This window comes from Nyctereutes procyonoides, unplaced genomic scaffold (genome assembly GCF_905146905.1).
Source record: "Nyctereutes procyonoides isolate TBG_1078 unplaced genomic scaffold, NYPRO_anot_genome, whole genome shotgun sequence".
NCBI lineage: Eukaryota > Metazoa > Chordata > Mammalia > Carnivora > Canidae > Nyctereutes > Nyctereutes procyonoides.
The window spans coordinates 10406446-10421523 of record NW_026575135.1 but is presented as its reverse complement, the minus strand read 5'-3'; the positions used below and the strand labels follow the sequence as shown (position 1 = coordinate 10421523).

Genomic DNA, 15078 nt, shown 5'->3' with positions numbered 1-15078 from the left:
TATGTAAATAAGGACAGACAGAAGTCAGACAAAATTAGTATATTATTTACAGAATATTTTTTTCTTCACAAGTGTTTTTCAGTGCCATTTGCTATCTTAACAAGAAATGGGTTTATAATATCCCTGGTTTTTTTTGAGAGAGAGAGAGAGAGAGAGAGAGAGAGAGAGAGAAAGTCCACACATGCCTGTGAGTGGAGGGGGGATATGGCTAGGGGGGTTGCAGAGGGAGACAGAGAGAACCTCAAGCAGGCTCTGCACTGAGCGTAGAGCCCAATGCAGGGCTCAATCTCTTGACCCTGAGATCACAACCTGAGCCAAAATCAAGAGTTGGACGCTTAACTGACTGAGCCACCCAGGCGCCTCAAACGTCTGCTGATTTTCTAATGCTAGATGTATGTACTTTCCCAAATTATGTTTGATCTGCCGATTCAAATAAATTGAATTTTCCTTTACAGCAGTAAAACATAAAATGAAAACTTTCTTCAAACTAAGTTTTTTTTACTTCTATATTTATAGGATATATTTTATAATTTATCACTTTCTCTTTGGAACCTTAGAATATATCAAAGTCAGGCCAATATCTATATTGCCTCTGCCTTTGACTGCATTAATTGTGCTGTGACAACCATTTGGCATTCAACCACTCTGGTAAAAGAGGAAGAGAAGACAGCAGAAAGCAACCAGAACCTTGCCATAGCTTCTGGACAGCCAGAGGACTCCCCAATGGAAAAGTGCCTACTCATTCACAGCGTCGCCTGCTCTCAAGGCCTCAGCTACTCCCAGTCCATAAGGATCTGAGACTTCCAGTGTTTTAGTGGTCACAAGAAGCAGGAATCCACTTATACTAGCTCAAAGTATATGAGAGTTGAGTATAAGATTCCTAGGGATATCAGTGGTACCCCCAAAGCACAGGAGGTTAGCCCTAGCCTTGTGGGACAATGGAACCCATGGAACCCAGAGCTTGTCTCTGTTCCTTGCTTCTTTACTCTCTCCTCTCTCCTGCCTGGATACTACTCCTCACTCAACCACTCACAGGAGATGCAGCCCCAGCCACCCACCCAGCATTTTCCTCTTTCTCAGGCCAAACTTCTCTGCTCCCTTCCAACCCATGCCTCAACCTCTCAGAAAACATCAGGTTCTTTCACAATAAACGGGGCCTCAGGATGCTGAGAACAAAGACTCAGCAGAAAAGTGCCCAGTGCAAACCCAAAGGGAAGGTGATGACCAAGGAAGCTAGTACAAGAACACCCATCCTGGTGGAAGAAACCAAGACTTGGTAAAGGAGTTGAGCAAACACCCAGGGTGGAGGCAACAATCTAGAGGAGAGGAAAAGGAACATCCTCAAAGTAAGCAGGAAAACAAGTCAGTCGGTAAATCTGAACAGGGTCCCAGTTAAGTCAGCGGAACGGCTCTTCCACCTGCTGGCTCAGGCTGTGCAGAGCTGGGGCGCACCATCATGGGCCAAGTGCCTGCTCAGACTTCAGAGGAAATCAGGGAGTTAAGAGGCAAAAGCAATAAAAAAAAAAAAAAAAAAAAAAGGACCATAGGTATTTGTCAGCATCAAATGACCAAATACAATAGAACTAGGGGGCAGAAAATTTGGCTCTGCCACTAACTTGCCCAGTGATCTGGAGTAAGTCATTCTCTTTGGGCCTCAGTTTCCCCACATATAATGTGAAGAGATTGGGCTAAAGAATCCTTGGGTCCCTGAAGCAATGACCCTTGAGGCAGTGGTGTGCTCAAGTCAGCTCTCACTGGATCATGAGAACCAACTATTACATTTGGAGGAACTTTGTGGCTTGTTGGTAAACATAGCTGTCATAAAAAATTAAATAATATACATTAATAATAAATTTTACTAAAATCCAACAGCAAAAATACCCAAAAGTCACCACTTCCTAGTTACTTTACTACATTTTATGGTTACCTATGCCAGGGGTCAACAAACTTTTTCTGTAAGGGGATAAATACTAAGTATTTTAGGCTTTGAGGGTCACAGTCTGTCATATATTGTTTGTTTCACCATGCTTTAAAAAAAGATAAAAACTGACCTTAGCTCATGGACTGCACAATAGCAGGCCATGCAAGGGTCAGATGTGTTCTACGGGCCGTAATTTGCCAATCACTGATCTACGATCTTGAGGTTATTTACACTTATTTCACTCACATGGTGGAGATGCCATACAATAGTGTGCTCTTGCACATCTCTGCCCAACTCCATTCTCAGTGAGATCACATTAGTAGCTTAAAATCAGCTATGGTGAAAGTATTTACACTACAGAAATGGACAAACGCTGCAAATCAAGGCTTCTCTTCCTGGAAGCTGGCTGTTATAAGTTTACCAGCACACCACTGCCTTGAGGTCACTGCGGGAAAGAATCACAGAAAACTAAAGTGCTTTATCAATTCACCCAGGAAATCCAGACAGAGAAGCAAAATGCAAAGGGAAAATGCCATCTCTGGAACCAGGTGAAAAGAAAGACAGGAATACCCAGCCAGGCACGTCTGGTCATGGCTTAATTAACAGGTGGTCTTCCATGACCACCCTCAGGATTCGGGCCTCCTTTTCTGTGACTGAGATGTATCCTATTATTCTCGTCTCTCACTGTGAAAAGACTATTTCTGGCTTTGTTGCTGCCCTGGGCAGTAACAAAGCAGCTGAGATCTGCCCAGAAGTAGCCAGGGACGGACAATGTACAAAGGGTTCATGGCTGTGAGGGAGACAAGTAAATGCCAAAGGGAAAGGCAGTTTTATGTAGAGCAGCCACCTCTGCTGTTCTGGTGTGGATTTAGGGCTTCTCTTAAAATAGAACGATAAACGTGCAGGTCTAGACTAAGCAGCAATTTTGGTTTTTGGGAAAGCTGATACCCAGCAGGATGAGGGCAACCCCGAGAAAGTTTGTTTTCAGCAATTTGGGCTCAATTAACCAGGAAAAGTGCCTGGCAAAGAACAAAACACAACCAAAACCAGGAGTATGCCTTCAGGGCATTTATGAGATGACCCTCCTACAAATTCCCAGACTATAAACTCTGCCTTTGGGGAAATGAGCTGAAACCTTAAGATCTCTGGAAGAAATCATCTCTGTGCTCTACTCCTCTCTCCAAGACCCAGGAAGAACTCACCCTGGACATTTATACTACCTCTCACCCACTTGCTCTGCTTCTCCTAGCTGATCATAAGGAAAACTGATAGACACTATGGTTGGTGATCTCCTAGGACTGGGCCTTGTAATATCTTTGCCCAACTCCCAGTTGCCTAATTCAAGGAGTACAAAATGCTGGGGAAATGGAAGGGAGGAGAGAGCAAGGCTTGGTAGGGACAGTGGATGAGGACACAGGTGGTGAGAGACAGCTGCATGGACAAAGGGACCCTTGAACTGACCCTTAAAGGAATAGACAGAGAACAAAAGGAAAAGGCATCTCAGACAAAGGCAGTGGAGCAGGTAAATGAAAGATATGGTTATTACATTAAAAGGTGCTCAAGGCCCCACATCTAGAAGCACCTTCTCAGCGCCTTCAAGTTTCTGTCTGGTTCAGCCTACTCCAACCTCCACTGAGTCCATCCGGGTGACCCAGAAGTCCTACAAGGTGCCCACCACTGGTCCCTGGGCCTTCAGCAGCCACTCATACATAAGTGTGTCCGGCACCCACATCAGTTCCTCGGCCTTCTCCCGGGTGGGCAGCAGCAGCAGCTTCTGGGGTGACCTGGGCACCAGTATGAATGCTCAGGGCCTACACTGGGCCCAGGGTGTGGGGAACATCACAGCTGTCTCAGTGAAACAGAGCCTGCTCAGCCCCTTAAGCTAGTAATGGACTCCAGTGCCCAAGCCATGTGCATCCAGGACAAGGAACAGACCAAGACCCTCAAGAACAAGTCCTTTATCAACAAGGTGTAGAACCTAGAGCAGCAGAACCAGATGGTGGAGCCCAGTGGAGCCTCTTAGGGCAACAGAAAATGGCTCAGAGCAACATGGACAATGTGTTCAAGGCTATGTCAACAACCTCAGACAGCAGCTGGACACAGTGGTCCAGGAGAAGCTGAAGCTGGACACAGAGCTTGGCAAATGCAAGGGCTGGTGATGGACTTCAAGAAGCACAAGGGAGCGATCAAAGAGTGTGCAGCGACAGAGAATGAAACTGTCCTTGTCAGAACAGCTGTGGATGAAGATTATCTGAATAAAGCAGACGCTACCTGGAGGGGCTGATGGATAAGATCATCTCCCTAAGGCTCCCATATGAAGAAGAGAACTGAGAGCTGTGGCCGTAGATCTCCAACACCTTCATGGACCTCTTCGTGGACAACAGCACTCTCTGGACCAGACAGCCTCATTGCCAAGGTCAAGGCCCAGTCCAAGGAGATCCCCAACCATAGCCAGGCCAAGGCTGAGATTGTGTACCAGATCAAGTACGAGGAACTGCAGATACTGGCTGGGAAGCACAGGGATAACCTCTGTCACACACAGATGGAGAGTTCTGAGATGAACTAGAACATCACACAAATCCAGACTGCAGATTCTCAGGGCCTCAAAGGCTTCCCTGGAGGCTGTCATCACTGATGCTAAGCAGTGTAGGCAGCTGGCCATTAAGGACTCCAATGCCAAGGTGGCTGAGCTAGAGGGTGCCCTGTGTCAAGCCAAGCAGGACATGGCATGGCAGCTGCCTGACTACCAGGACCCCAAGCAGCTACTCTGGTGGACTGAACTCAATCTATCGGGGTCTCATGAGCCCTGACTTCAGCTACAGCCTGAGTTTCTTCCAGTCCAGCTTCAGCTCTGTCAGGGGCTCTGGCTCCAGCTGCTCAGCTTCTCCAAGGCCATGGTTGCAAAGAAGATTGAGACCCACAGTGAGAAACTCGTGTCTGTATCATCTGATGTCCCATCCAAGTAAACAGCCACTGCCTCCCAGTCTCTCCTCTCCTATGGCTGCCATAGAGCCTTTGGGGGAATGTGCAGGGGAGCTATTGGGAACAGAAGACCCACCTGAGGCTTAGCCCCAGTCCTCATTCTACTCTCAGGGGTAGTCTACTGCCCTGGGTATCCTCTCTTGTCTTTACCCCAAACTAAAAGACAATTCGAGCATTTTTTCCCAAATAAAAGCTTTAGCTGGCTCTGCAAAAAAAAAAAAAAAAAAAAAAGTACAAACTCATTAGTCATGAAAGAAATTCAAATTAAAAACCACAGTGAGAAGTATAAAGCCACAAGAGAATACACCTCCTACCACAACGAGAGAAAACTAGACAATCTATAAAATCGTAACTTCCCTTGAGCCCATCAGAGTATAAAGGTTACAAGGCAAATCAGAAGATCTGAATTCCTGTGACTGGGAAGCCCTACCACAGATAGTACACAAGAACTCTTCTACCTTTGTCAGAGCCTCTTTGGAGGAAGAGGGTAAGAAGAAAAGAGGTAGCCTTACAACAAATTCTTAAAAGTGAAGTGTGAGTTGGCATGAAGTTGAGAATCCATGGGAACCCCAAACCGAAGAGTTCATATACTTAAGCTCTTTTCCACAATCTCTGCCAGATACTCAGAAGAACGACTGAGGCAGGCAGGACAGCTGAGAGAGTCTTCTTGGGCCTGCGGGCATGAAACCCCATCCATTTTCCAGAGCCTTTTCTCATAAGAAGTCAAAACCTTAAGCCACTAGGGGAGGGGTAGGCAACTCTCTCATTCAGGAGGCCCAGGCTAAGATTCTCTGTTTGCAGAAGGGATAAAAACATAGCTATATGCCTCTGGGAAAAGAAGTGGGAAACCCCTCTATCCCCATGGTAACCTTCACACTGAATAACAAGCAATAGTACTTCTCCTCCTGGTGGGGAAAAGAAAAAAACCCTCTTGCAACCAGTCCTCAATAATGAGCTACCACTACACACCCCACCAGAATGACCGCAATTAATTAAACTGATGATGCCAAAAATTGGCCAGGATGTAGAAAAACAAGAACTCCCCTATGGTCCTGGGAAAGGGTCTACTAAATTGGTGCAAACACTTTGGGAAAGTATTTGGCAGTACCGACTAAAGCTACACACATGTATATCCTATGACCCAACAATTCTACTTCTAGGCCTTAATCTAAGTGAAATGAGCACAGACATGAGCCAAAAGGCGTATTAAGGAGCATTCATGACAGAACTACCTGAAATAACCCAAACTGTAAACAAGCCAATAATCACCAACAGTACCATGTAGAAATCATATAATTGTGGTTTTTGTCACTCATTGGAATAAATACTATACAGCAGAGATAATGAACCGCTACTACCTGCAACATGAATAAATCTAACCAACATGGTGAACAAAAGAAGCAAATTAAAATGAATCCATGAATTCATTTATACGAAATTTAAAAACAAGAAACCAATATATGGGATGGAAACCAGAGAGCAATTATATTTTTGAGCATAGTAAACAGACAGGAGGAGTAGGGGGCTTCTGGAGTCCCGGAGATGTTTTACTTCTTGTTCTAGTGTTGGTTATACGGGTGAGTTCATGTGAAAATTCATTAAGCTGTACCTTTGTGATTTAACCCCTTTTCCGTCTGAACATGACATTTCAACTAGAAGAAAAGTTTACTTTAAGGAAAAGTGATTGATATGATGGGAAATGTTGACCAAGTCAGCCTTGAGTTCAAGACCAAAGGGTTTATCCTTTGTTCCATAAGCAAATAAGTGCCACCCATTGTGTTTTGTTTTGGTTTGTTGTTTTTTTTTTTAAAGATAACTGTAAACTCATATGCAGTTGTAAGAAATAATACAGATAAATCCAATATATTCTTCATCCAGTTTCCCCAATGTTGACATTTTCTAGACTTATAGCTCAGAATCAAAATTAAGAAATTAGCATTGAGGGCAGCCCAGGTGGCTCAGCGGTTTAGTGCCGACTTCAGCCCATGGCGTGATCCTGGAGACTCAGGATCGAGTCCCACATTGGGCTCCCTGCATGGAGCCTGCTTCTCCCTCTTCAGCTTAATGAATGTGCCTTTCTCTCTCTGTGTCTCTCATGAATAAGTAAATTTTTTTTTAAGATTTTATTTATTTATTCATAGACACAGAGAGAGAGAGGCAGAGACACAGGCAGAGGGAGAAGCAGGCTCCATGCAGGAAGCCCGATGTGGGACTCGATCCCGGGTCTCCAGGATCACACCCCAGGCTGCAGGCGGCGCCAAACCGCTGTGCCACTGGGGCTGCCCCATGAGTAAGTAAATTAAAAAAAAAAAAAGAAATTAGCATTGAGGGACACCTGGGTGGCTCAGCAGTTAAAGCACCTGCCTTCAGCTTAGGGCGTGATCCTGGAGTCCTGGGATCAAGTCCCACATCAGGCTCCCTGCAGGGAGCCTGCTTCTCCCTCTGCCTGTGTCTCTGCCTCTCTCTCTGTGTCTCTCATGAATGAATAAATAAAATCTTTTTTTTTAAAATTAGCATTGATACAGTCCACCCACCTTATTCAACTTTCAGCACTTGTGCATGCACTCGTGTGTGCATGTGGTTCATTCTATGCGATTTTGTCACATGTGTCTATTCATGTGGCTACCACCATGGTCAGGACACAGAATAGCTCCATCACGAGAATTCCCGGCACTATCCTTTCACGGAATGGTTGCACAAGTGATGATACATGAATACCATGGGATACTACTCAGCAATAAAAGGGAATGAACTATTGATACACAGAGGAATTATGCTCAGTGAAAAAGCCTACCTCAAAACAGTTGCAGACGGTGTGGCTCTATTTATATAACGCTCTTGAAATGACAAAACAATAGAGATGGAAACAGATGACTGGTTGCCAGGGAAGGAGGCTGACAGAGAAGTGGCTATAAGAGGATAGCATGACAGGTTTTTGAGCAGAGGAATGATATGAATCACACGGGCCAGAGAATCGGGCTCATTCCAAGTGCCTCAGCTCCGACTTTCTAAGACTTTAATCCTCCCGCCGCTCACCCATACGCCACCCCTCTACCCCTATCCCACTGCCACCCTCAGTATCTGCCTCTTGTTGCTTTTATACCTAACCAATAAGCAGTGGCTTGGGCTTTGATTAAAGGGTCTGTTGACAACACGTCTTCCCCACTGGCAGGCCCATAGAGTTTCACCTGTCCAGGCAGCACAGGCACTCACCCCTCCACGCGGTGACTCCTTGTTGGTTCTGCGGACCTCCTAGAGAAGCTGAGCATCCTTAGGCATACGTAGTGAATTAGCTGTCTTGAGAGTTTGGGAGGATGTTTTGGGCTCTTTTCCCCCTCTTGCTTCTCTTTCTTCCCTGAATATTATTCTACTAAACTGTTTCAAAAACAAATATGTTGCAGTGGGGGTTTGGGAGGGATGGTTAGTATGACATTTCTCTGTTATTTTGAAATGAGACCCGTAGGAAGCCTCCAGGCACACGGCAAAGTCTGACATAATCCAGTTACAAAGGAGGATTAAAGAGGCTGGTGAGCTTGCACGAAGAGGCAACTCCCTTACGCACTAATGGATGGGGCTCTGGGTCCCAGAAGCCAAATAAGGAGAGAAAGCGCATTTCCCAAAGACAACCAGGGAGAAAATCCATGCCTTACAGAGAGGCATACAGGCCTTCAGAACAACCAACCACTAAATAGAACTTCAACTCTGCTTCAACACTTGAACCAGGCCCTTCATGTCCTGCCAGGGACACCTGCCCTATAGTAAGGAGACAATTTAAGATACCAAGAGGGAAGAGATTCTTAGAGGAGGCCTTTACAGCTGGGCCTCAAGGATGAATAGCTTGCCAGGTGGGAGTGAGAGAGGTATGCCCAACCAAGGGAACAGCAAGGAAAGGTATGGAGTAGACTGATGTGACTAGGAGGTATCGCATGCAGAGGGAAGTAGGGAAAAGTAGAGGTAGGAGAAGTAAGGTGGTCGCTGGATCAAGAAGGACCAGGACGGGCATCAGCCTTTACGGGATGGGTAAGCAGTACGAGTTTTGAAAGCAGCGGTATGACTCACTACTTTAGAAAGATTACTCAAATGGCCCCATGGAAGCAGATAACTCACAGGGGTGACAGTTTGGTCTGAGAGATCACTTAGAAGCCCACTGCCTTCCCTCATCCTCCCCACTAAGATTAAGCCAAAGAAATGATCCAACTCCCCAGGAGATTCACATGCTGAGGAGGTTTGACTATAAGCACTGCCTTCTCTTGTTGGGACATGACTTGTTAAAACAAGGATCAAGCTTTCGCTGATTGAAAAAAGAAAAAAAAAAAGGCACTGCACATTGTTTAAAAGGAGTGGGGGCTCCCAGCTCCAAGTGCAAAGCTGTAGGATTCAGACCTTCCTGAGCCTGTACAGTGAACCATCAGTAAGCGGCAGAGCCACCCTGAGAAAGATCTCGTGCTGTGTTGAGGCCAGAGAGTCAGGATGCCTGCACACACCTGGCAGATGGGAAGTAGTTGACAGGTATCTGTATGAAGGTAAGCTAAGGAGCCCCCTGGGAAGGAATATACCCAAAGGGGAAGAAACTCCTAAGGATGGGGAAATTCTGAGCTCAGCCTGGTATCTGTCCTTCTAATTTGTCTCTTGACTCAGCCCCCAGTGGGATCATGTCAGACTTCTCTGTTGAGCAAAAGGTTGTAAATAAACATGGAAACACCTTGGAGCTCATGCAGCTCTGCTTGGGGACCCTCTAACAGAGCGTAGCAAAGGTAGAGGAGACAGTCCGCCTCCATACGCTTCTGGCATCTGAGGGCTAGGGGCAGCAGCCAGTGAAGAACTGTGAGAAAAGTCACAGCCATCTACAGGCTGGCACAGAGCAGTGCCCCTGGCCGTGCCTCCCTTATAGCAGCCGTGTCCACCGCAGGAATGGTCATACCCTGCAGAGTTCTCCATGGTGGCACAAGCATGGACATTGACAGCAGCAGATATGCTCTGAGCTCACGGGAAACATACCCTAAAGAGTTTCTGGGGCCCAGATGGAGCCTCTGCATAGGCAGTCAGGGCCCAAATTAGGTTAATTTGTTTCCCAGTGTGAAGGCATGACTGCCTCACCAAAGGGCTCATCTGTCAGGTTCTGAATGAGTGTTGTTCATTCAAGAAAATATCAGTGCTTCCAGGACAGTCTAATGTTAAAGTGGAATTAAAACTTAACTAGGGGGCACCTGGGTGGCTTGTTGGTTAAGCATCTGCCTTTGGCTCTGGTCACGATCTCGGGGTCGTGATCACGGGGGAGCCTGCTTCTCCCTCTCCCTTCACCTGTTACTCCCCCAACTTGTGCTGTCAAATAAAAGAATGAAATATTTTTTTAAGATTTTATTTATTTATTCATGAGAGACACACAGAGAGAGGCAGAGACATAGGCAGAGGGAGAAGCAGCTCCCTGCGGGGAGCCTGATGTGGGACTCAATCCTAGGACCCCGGGATCACAACCTGAGCCAAAGGTAGATGCTCAACCACTGAGCCATCCAGGCATCCCTAAATGAATAAAATCTTAAAAAAAAATTTTAGGAAAAAAAATTTAGGGTGCAAGCACCTGGGTGGCACAGTCGGTTGGGCATCCCGCATCAGGCTCCACTCATCGTGGAGTCGGCTTGAGATTCTCTCTTCCTCTCCCTCTGCCCCTACTGCTCCTTCTCTCTCTCTCGCTCTCTCTCTCTCTCTCTCTCTCGTAAGTAAATAAAATCTTTAAAACTTGGGTGGTAAGAAAACAATTTGACATATCTCCTCCTCTGAGCATAACAGCTCTAAGGAACAGAAGTTTGTGTAACAACTCCATCATTCCTACTGTTTCCAGTTATGTGCCTCTCGCTACCTCTATCACTTCCCCACCTCCCCTTCTCAGGAATCAACCAGACCTATATTCAAGTGTTTAGATAACTTGGGATTTTCAAGCACAATGTAATGATGAAATTCTGGAATATCAAATGTCAAAACCAGGGCCCTGGACGAGGTAACAGGAGGAACTCTTCTTAAATGGGTTACCATGGTAAAGGGAGGTTGATGGAATTGAAAAAAAAAAAAAACAATCTAGGGGAATTATTGTAATGTGAGAGATTATAAAATCTTTGTGTGAATCTCTATGTCTGAGTTGGGCACGGACTAGGAGAACTGCCCTCCTTGCATGTGGTGGACATTGTGTGATCAATAAAATATCCAAAGATTTTCCTGCTCCAAGTTACTTTAGGATCCCAAGAGCCCAACTTACTAAGAGATGAGGCCTGAATAACAGTTGGAATCAAGGGCTTGCTTCTTTTCCATTTCCAAGCTGAGAGTCATATTACAAACACATAGCTCAAGCATTGCTGTGCTAAATCAACAAACTGGTACAAACTGGCCTTCTTTCTGTCCCTCAAACATGCCAAGTTCTTTCTGCCTTCTCAATTGTTCTCCTCCTTTTTGGGAACACTCTGAGCCTAGAGCTTTGCACAGCCGCCCATTCAGCATGCAGGTCCAGCTCAAATGTCACCTCTTCGGGGAGTGGGGCTGCTCCTAGTGTGTTGGCAATGTTCTAGTTCTTGTCCTGAGTGATTGTTAACTGCACATGTTCACTCTGCAGAAATCTATTAAGCTTGTACACTTATGACGTGCACGCATTTTTGCACATGTGTTATACTTCAGTGAAAGTTTATTTTGCAAAATAAGTCACCTCCTCAGAGAAGCCTTCCCCGACCATCCCATGCTCCCCACCCTCTGACCCTCATGTTAGCCTTATTTATGGTCTTCATGACACTATAATTATTTCAAATCAACTTGTCTATGTTTGTGACTACTTATTGATTTTCTGTCTCCTCCTCTAGAATATAACTACCAAGAGAGAACAAGGACAGTATCTGTCTTGTTCCATGCTGTGTCCCTATTGTTTGTGACAGTGCCTGGCAAAGAGTAATCAAGAAAGAATGAATAATACATGAATAAATGGATAGCAGCTTTCCCCCCAGCCCTGTTGTGAATTATCTGCATACTTGGAATGTCTCTGAATGAAGGATGAAGATGTCTCCTTTTGTGAGTCATAGAAACCAAGAATTCTCAAGACCTTTGAGACCACAATACACTCTGGTTATACATTTCTCCTGGTGAAGAAGCAAAGATCCTGCCCTAAAATCCCTTAGTCCTACAACCCCTTGCAGGCTGTGTGATCGCCCTACCTCAGTGGCAGTTGTGAAAATTAAGTGAGAAAATAAACGTAAATGTGCTTCATTTTTTAAAATTGTGTTTCTAAGTAATCTCTCCACCCAATGTGGGACTTGAACTTACAACCTCAAGATCAAGAGCTGCATGCTCTGTTGACTCAACCAGCCAGGTACCTCTAAACCTGCTCTTAAAAGTAATATAACTGGAAATAGGAGCTCCCGGGTGGCTCAGTCAATTAAACATCTGCCTTCAGCTCAGGTCATGACCCAAAGTCCTAGGATCAAACCCCACATTGGGCTCCTTGCTCAGTGGGGAGTCTGGAGTCTGCTTTTCCCTCTGCCTCCCCTGCTTGTGCGTGTACTCTCAATCTAATAAATAAATAAATAAAATCTTTTTAAAAATAGAAATATAAAACTTTGAAAGAGACTATCATCAATATTTTTTAAAGATTCATTTATTTGAGAAAATGTGTGTGAGTGGGGGAGGGGCAGAGGGTGAGAATCTTCAAGCAGACTCCCTGCTGAGTACAGAGCCTGATGTGGGACCTGATCTCACAACCCATGAAATCATGACCTCAGCTGAGGGCAAGAGTTGGATATTCAACTAACCAGGTGCCTTGGTCAATATAATTACTTTAAGAATCATTCAAGGAATGGCAATGGCTTTTGTTAGAATTCATTTACTTCTTTTTAATATAATTTCATGCAACATTTACTGAGCTCCCCCTACTACAGACAAGGCATTATGAAGATAAGTGGGTGTCCCAATAAGTGGATGTGTTAATTAACCTAGAAGTTCTCCAAACCCCATACTTTTGAGATTTTTTTATGGAGGCTTCATCGTGGAGGCATAATGGATCATTAACTTCATTTCCAATCCCTCTCCCCCCTCCCACCTCTGGAAAAAAGGTGGTGGAGCTTAAAATTCCAAGCATCTAATGATGGTGTGGTCTCCCTGGTGACCAGAGCCCATCCAGGAGCCCACCAAGAGTCATCTCATTAAAACAAAAGGCATTGCTATTACCCAGGAAATTACAAGGGGTTTAGGAGCACTGTGTCAGGTATCAGGATCAAAGACCAAATATTAGTGTCCTTATCACTTAGGAAATTAAATAGGTTTAATTAATGTAGTTTTTTCTATTATTTCACAGCTACTAATATAAAATACATGAGACAGGCTTCCATAAGATGTCCCAAATTGCTGATACTTTTAATTGGATAGTCAAAAGAGTCCCCATTGACTCTAAGACTGACCTATGGAAATGACCATATTTTGCCAATTAACAAATGCAAATATCTATTTATACTATCACTGTGGAGAACTGCTTACATCCTTACTTAGGTAGAAAGTTCCTGATTACAATTCTCTGTGTCAAAATAATTTGTTAACCTCAGGTCCTGCTATAATATACATAATACAGACACTTAAACAGAGTGCAGAGAAGTCAAATATTTTCACTTATTTATGGACACTGATTCTCTCATCCAGAGCAAAACCATCTGCATAAAGTTCATAATCAATTAGAAGTAAATAAATAATTTATGTGAGGCTAGTTAATTAACTTGTAAATTGAATCCCCACCCCCTGCCCCCTGGAATGGCCAGAAGTTTATAAGGTTCTCATCAAAGTTTCAAGACATGAATCAATTACATCCATTAATGAAACTCTTTCTACTGTGGGTATCCATTTGATTCTACAGATATATCCCAGGCTCCTGGTTGTACTTATCTCTGCACCAGTTATTAAAATAACTAAGATGAGTTCAATCCCATAAACCCACCCTACAGAGCCATCTTACCAAGCAACCCTGCCTGCCAAAAGAGAGTTGAACTTCAAATAATTAAGAGTAGGCATGATAGTATTAATTGGGTTTTAGTAAAACATGAAATGACTCGTTTCCTGATTTTTAAAAAGTTTATTTATACATTTCTCCCTATTTCCACATTCTGTTTTCTTGAAATACTTCCAAATGAACTAAAATTAAATATGTCCTTTTACATTTCCTGTGGAAAACAACTGGAAAAGTTTTGGAAATTACCTAAAATCTCACAAAGTCCCTCAAAGCCTTCCCAAGAATCAAAGAAATGGCTGGAATTTTTTAAATAAATAAATGCTTTTTTTTTTCCTAAGTCAGAAATACTTTTTTTCTTATCACTTCCTCAAAGTCCATGGATCTCTCCTCTGAATGGGCTCCGGGGAAATGCAACAGCCATGACAGGCACCTCTTCCCCCACCTTTCTCAATGGACCTTTTCCTGCAAATGAAGTTTTGAAACTCACACTGAACTATGTTTTGAACATATGAGAAGAACTTGATAAGACAGGAGAAATGCTTTAGAAAGCAAGGACAAGGCAAACACAGATTTGAGGGGCTCACTTACCAGAAATTAGAGTTTCATTTCCAGATCTTGGGCAGAGAGTAGGAGGCCTTTCCAGGTACAAAATGAGTGAAACCCACTCCTGACCTCAGAGAGGAATGGTCAGGAAGAGAAAGGAGGGTGCTCCTCCACAGAGGGAAAAATTAAAATATTGATACTATCAGTAAGAACTCTGGGATTTACAAACTTCATGTATTTGAGAAAAATGAGGGCACTTACCAGGGGATGTTAAAGTGTCAAATCTGTAGCCACAGTGGTACACTTAGATAGTTCGTCCTGTTTTCCACTGTGAAAATAATCCCACAAAATCAAAAAGCATATATGAATGTTAGAAAGATAGTATCAAAGACACTGTGGCTAAAGACAAGGTATATAGGAAGCCCGAGTCAAGACCAGAGACCAAACTCAGGATGTGACAAGATGGCCCGGCTGCCCTGCAGGACTTGTCATGGAAACCCAGCATTGGCTTGCAGAACCAGTTCCTGGCTTAGAGCACAGCCAGATGAGAGCAACGCCCATATTCTCATGTGGTCATCTCGGGCCCCCAGGATTCCCTCCTTTGAGGGAAGGACTTTTAAACTTGAACGATTCCTTCCAGAAGACCACCACATGGCAGCCCCTC

The 15078-nt window shown here is 44.3% G+C and overlaps 1 pseudogene; it reads left to right on the top strand.

Annotated features, from left to right (window-relative positions):
• The first annotated feature begins 3456 nt into the window (after positions 1–3456).
• Positions 3457–4731, top strand: LOC129494979 (keratin, type II cytoskeletal 8-like; annotated as a pseudogene).
• Positions 4732–15078: the final 10347 nt, after the last annotated feature.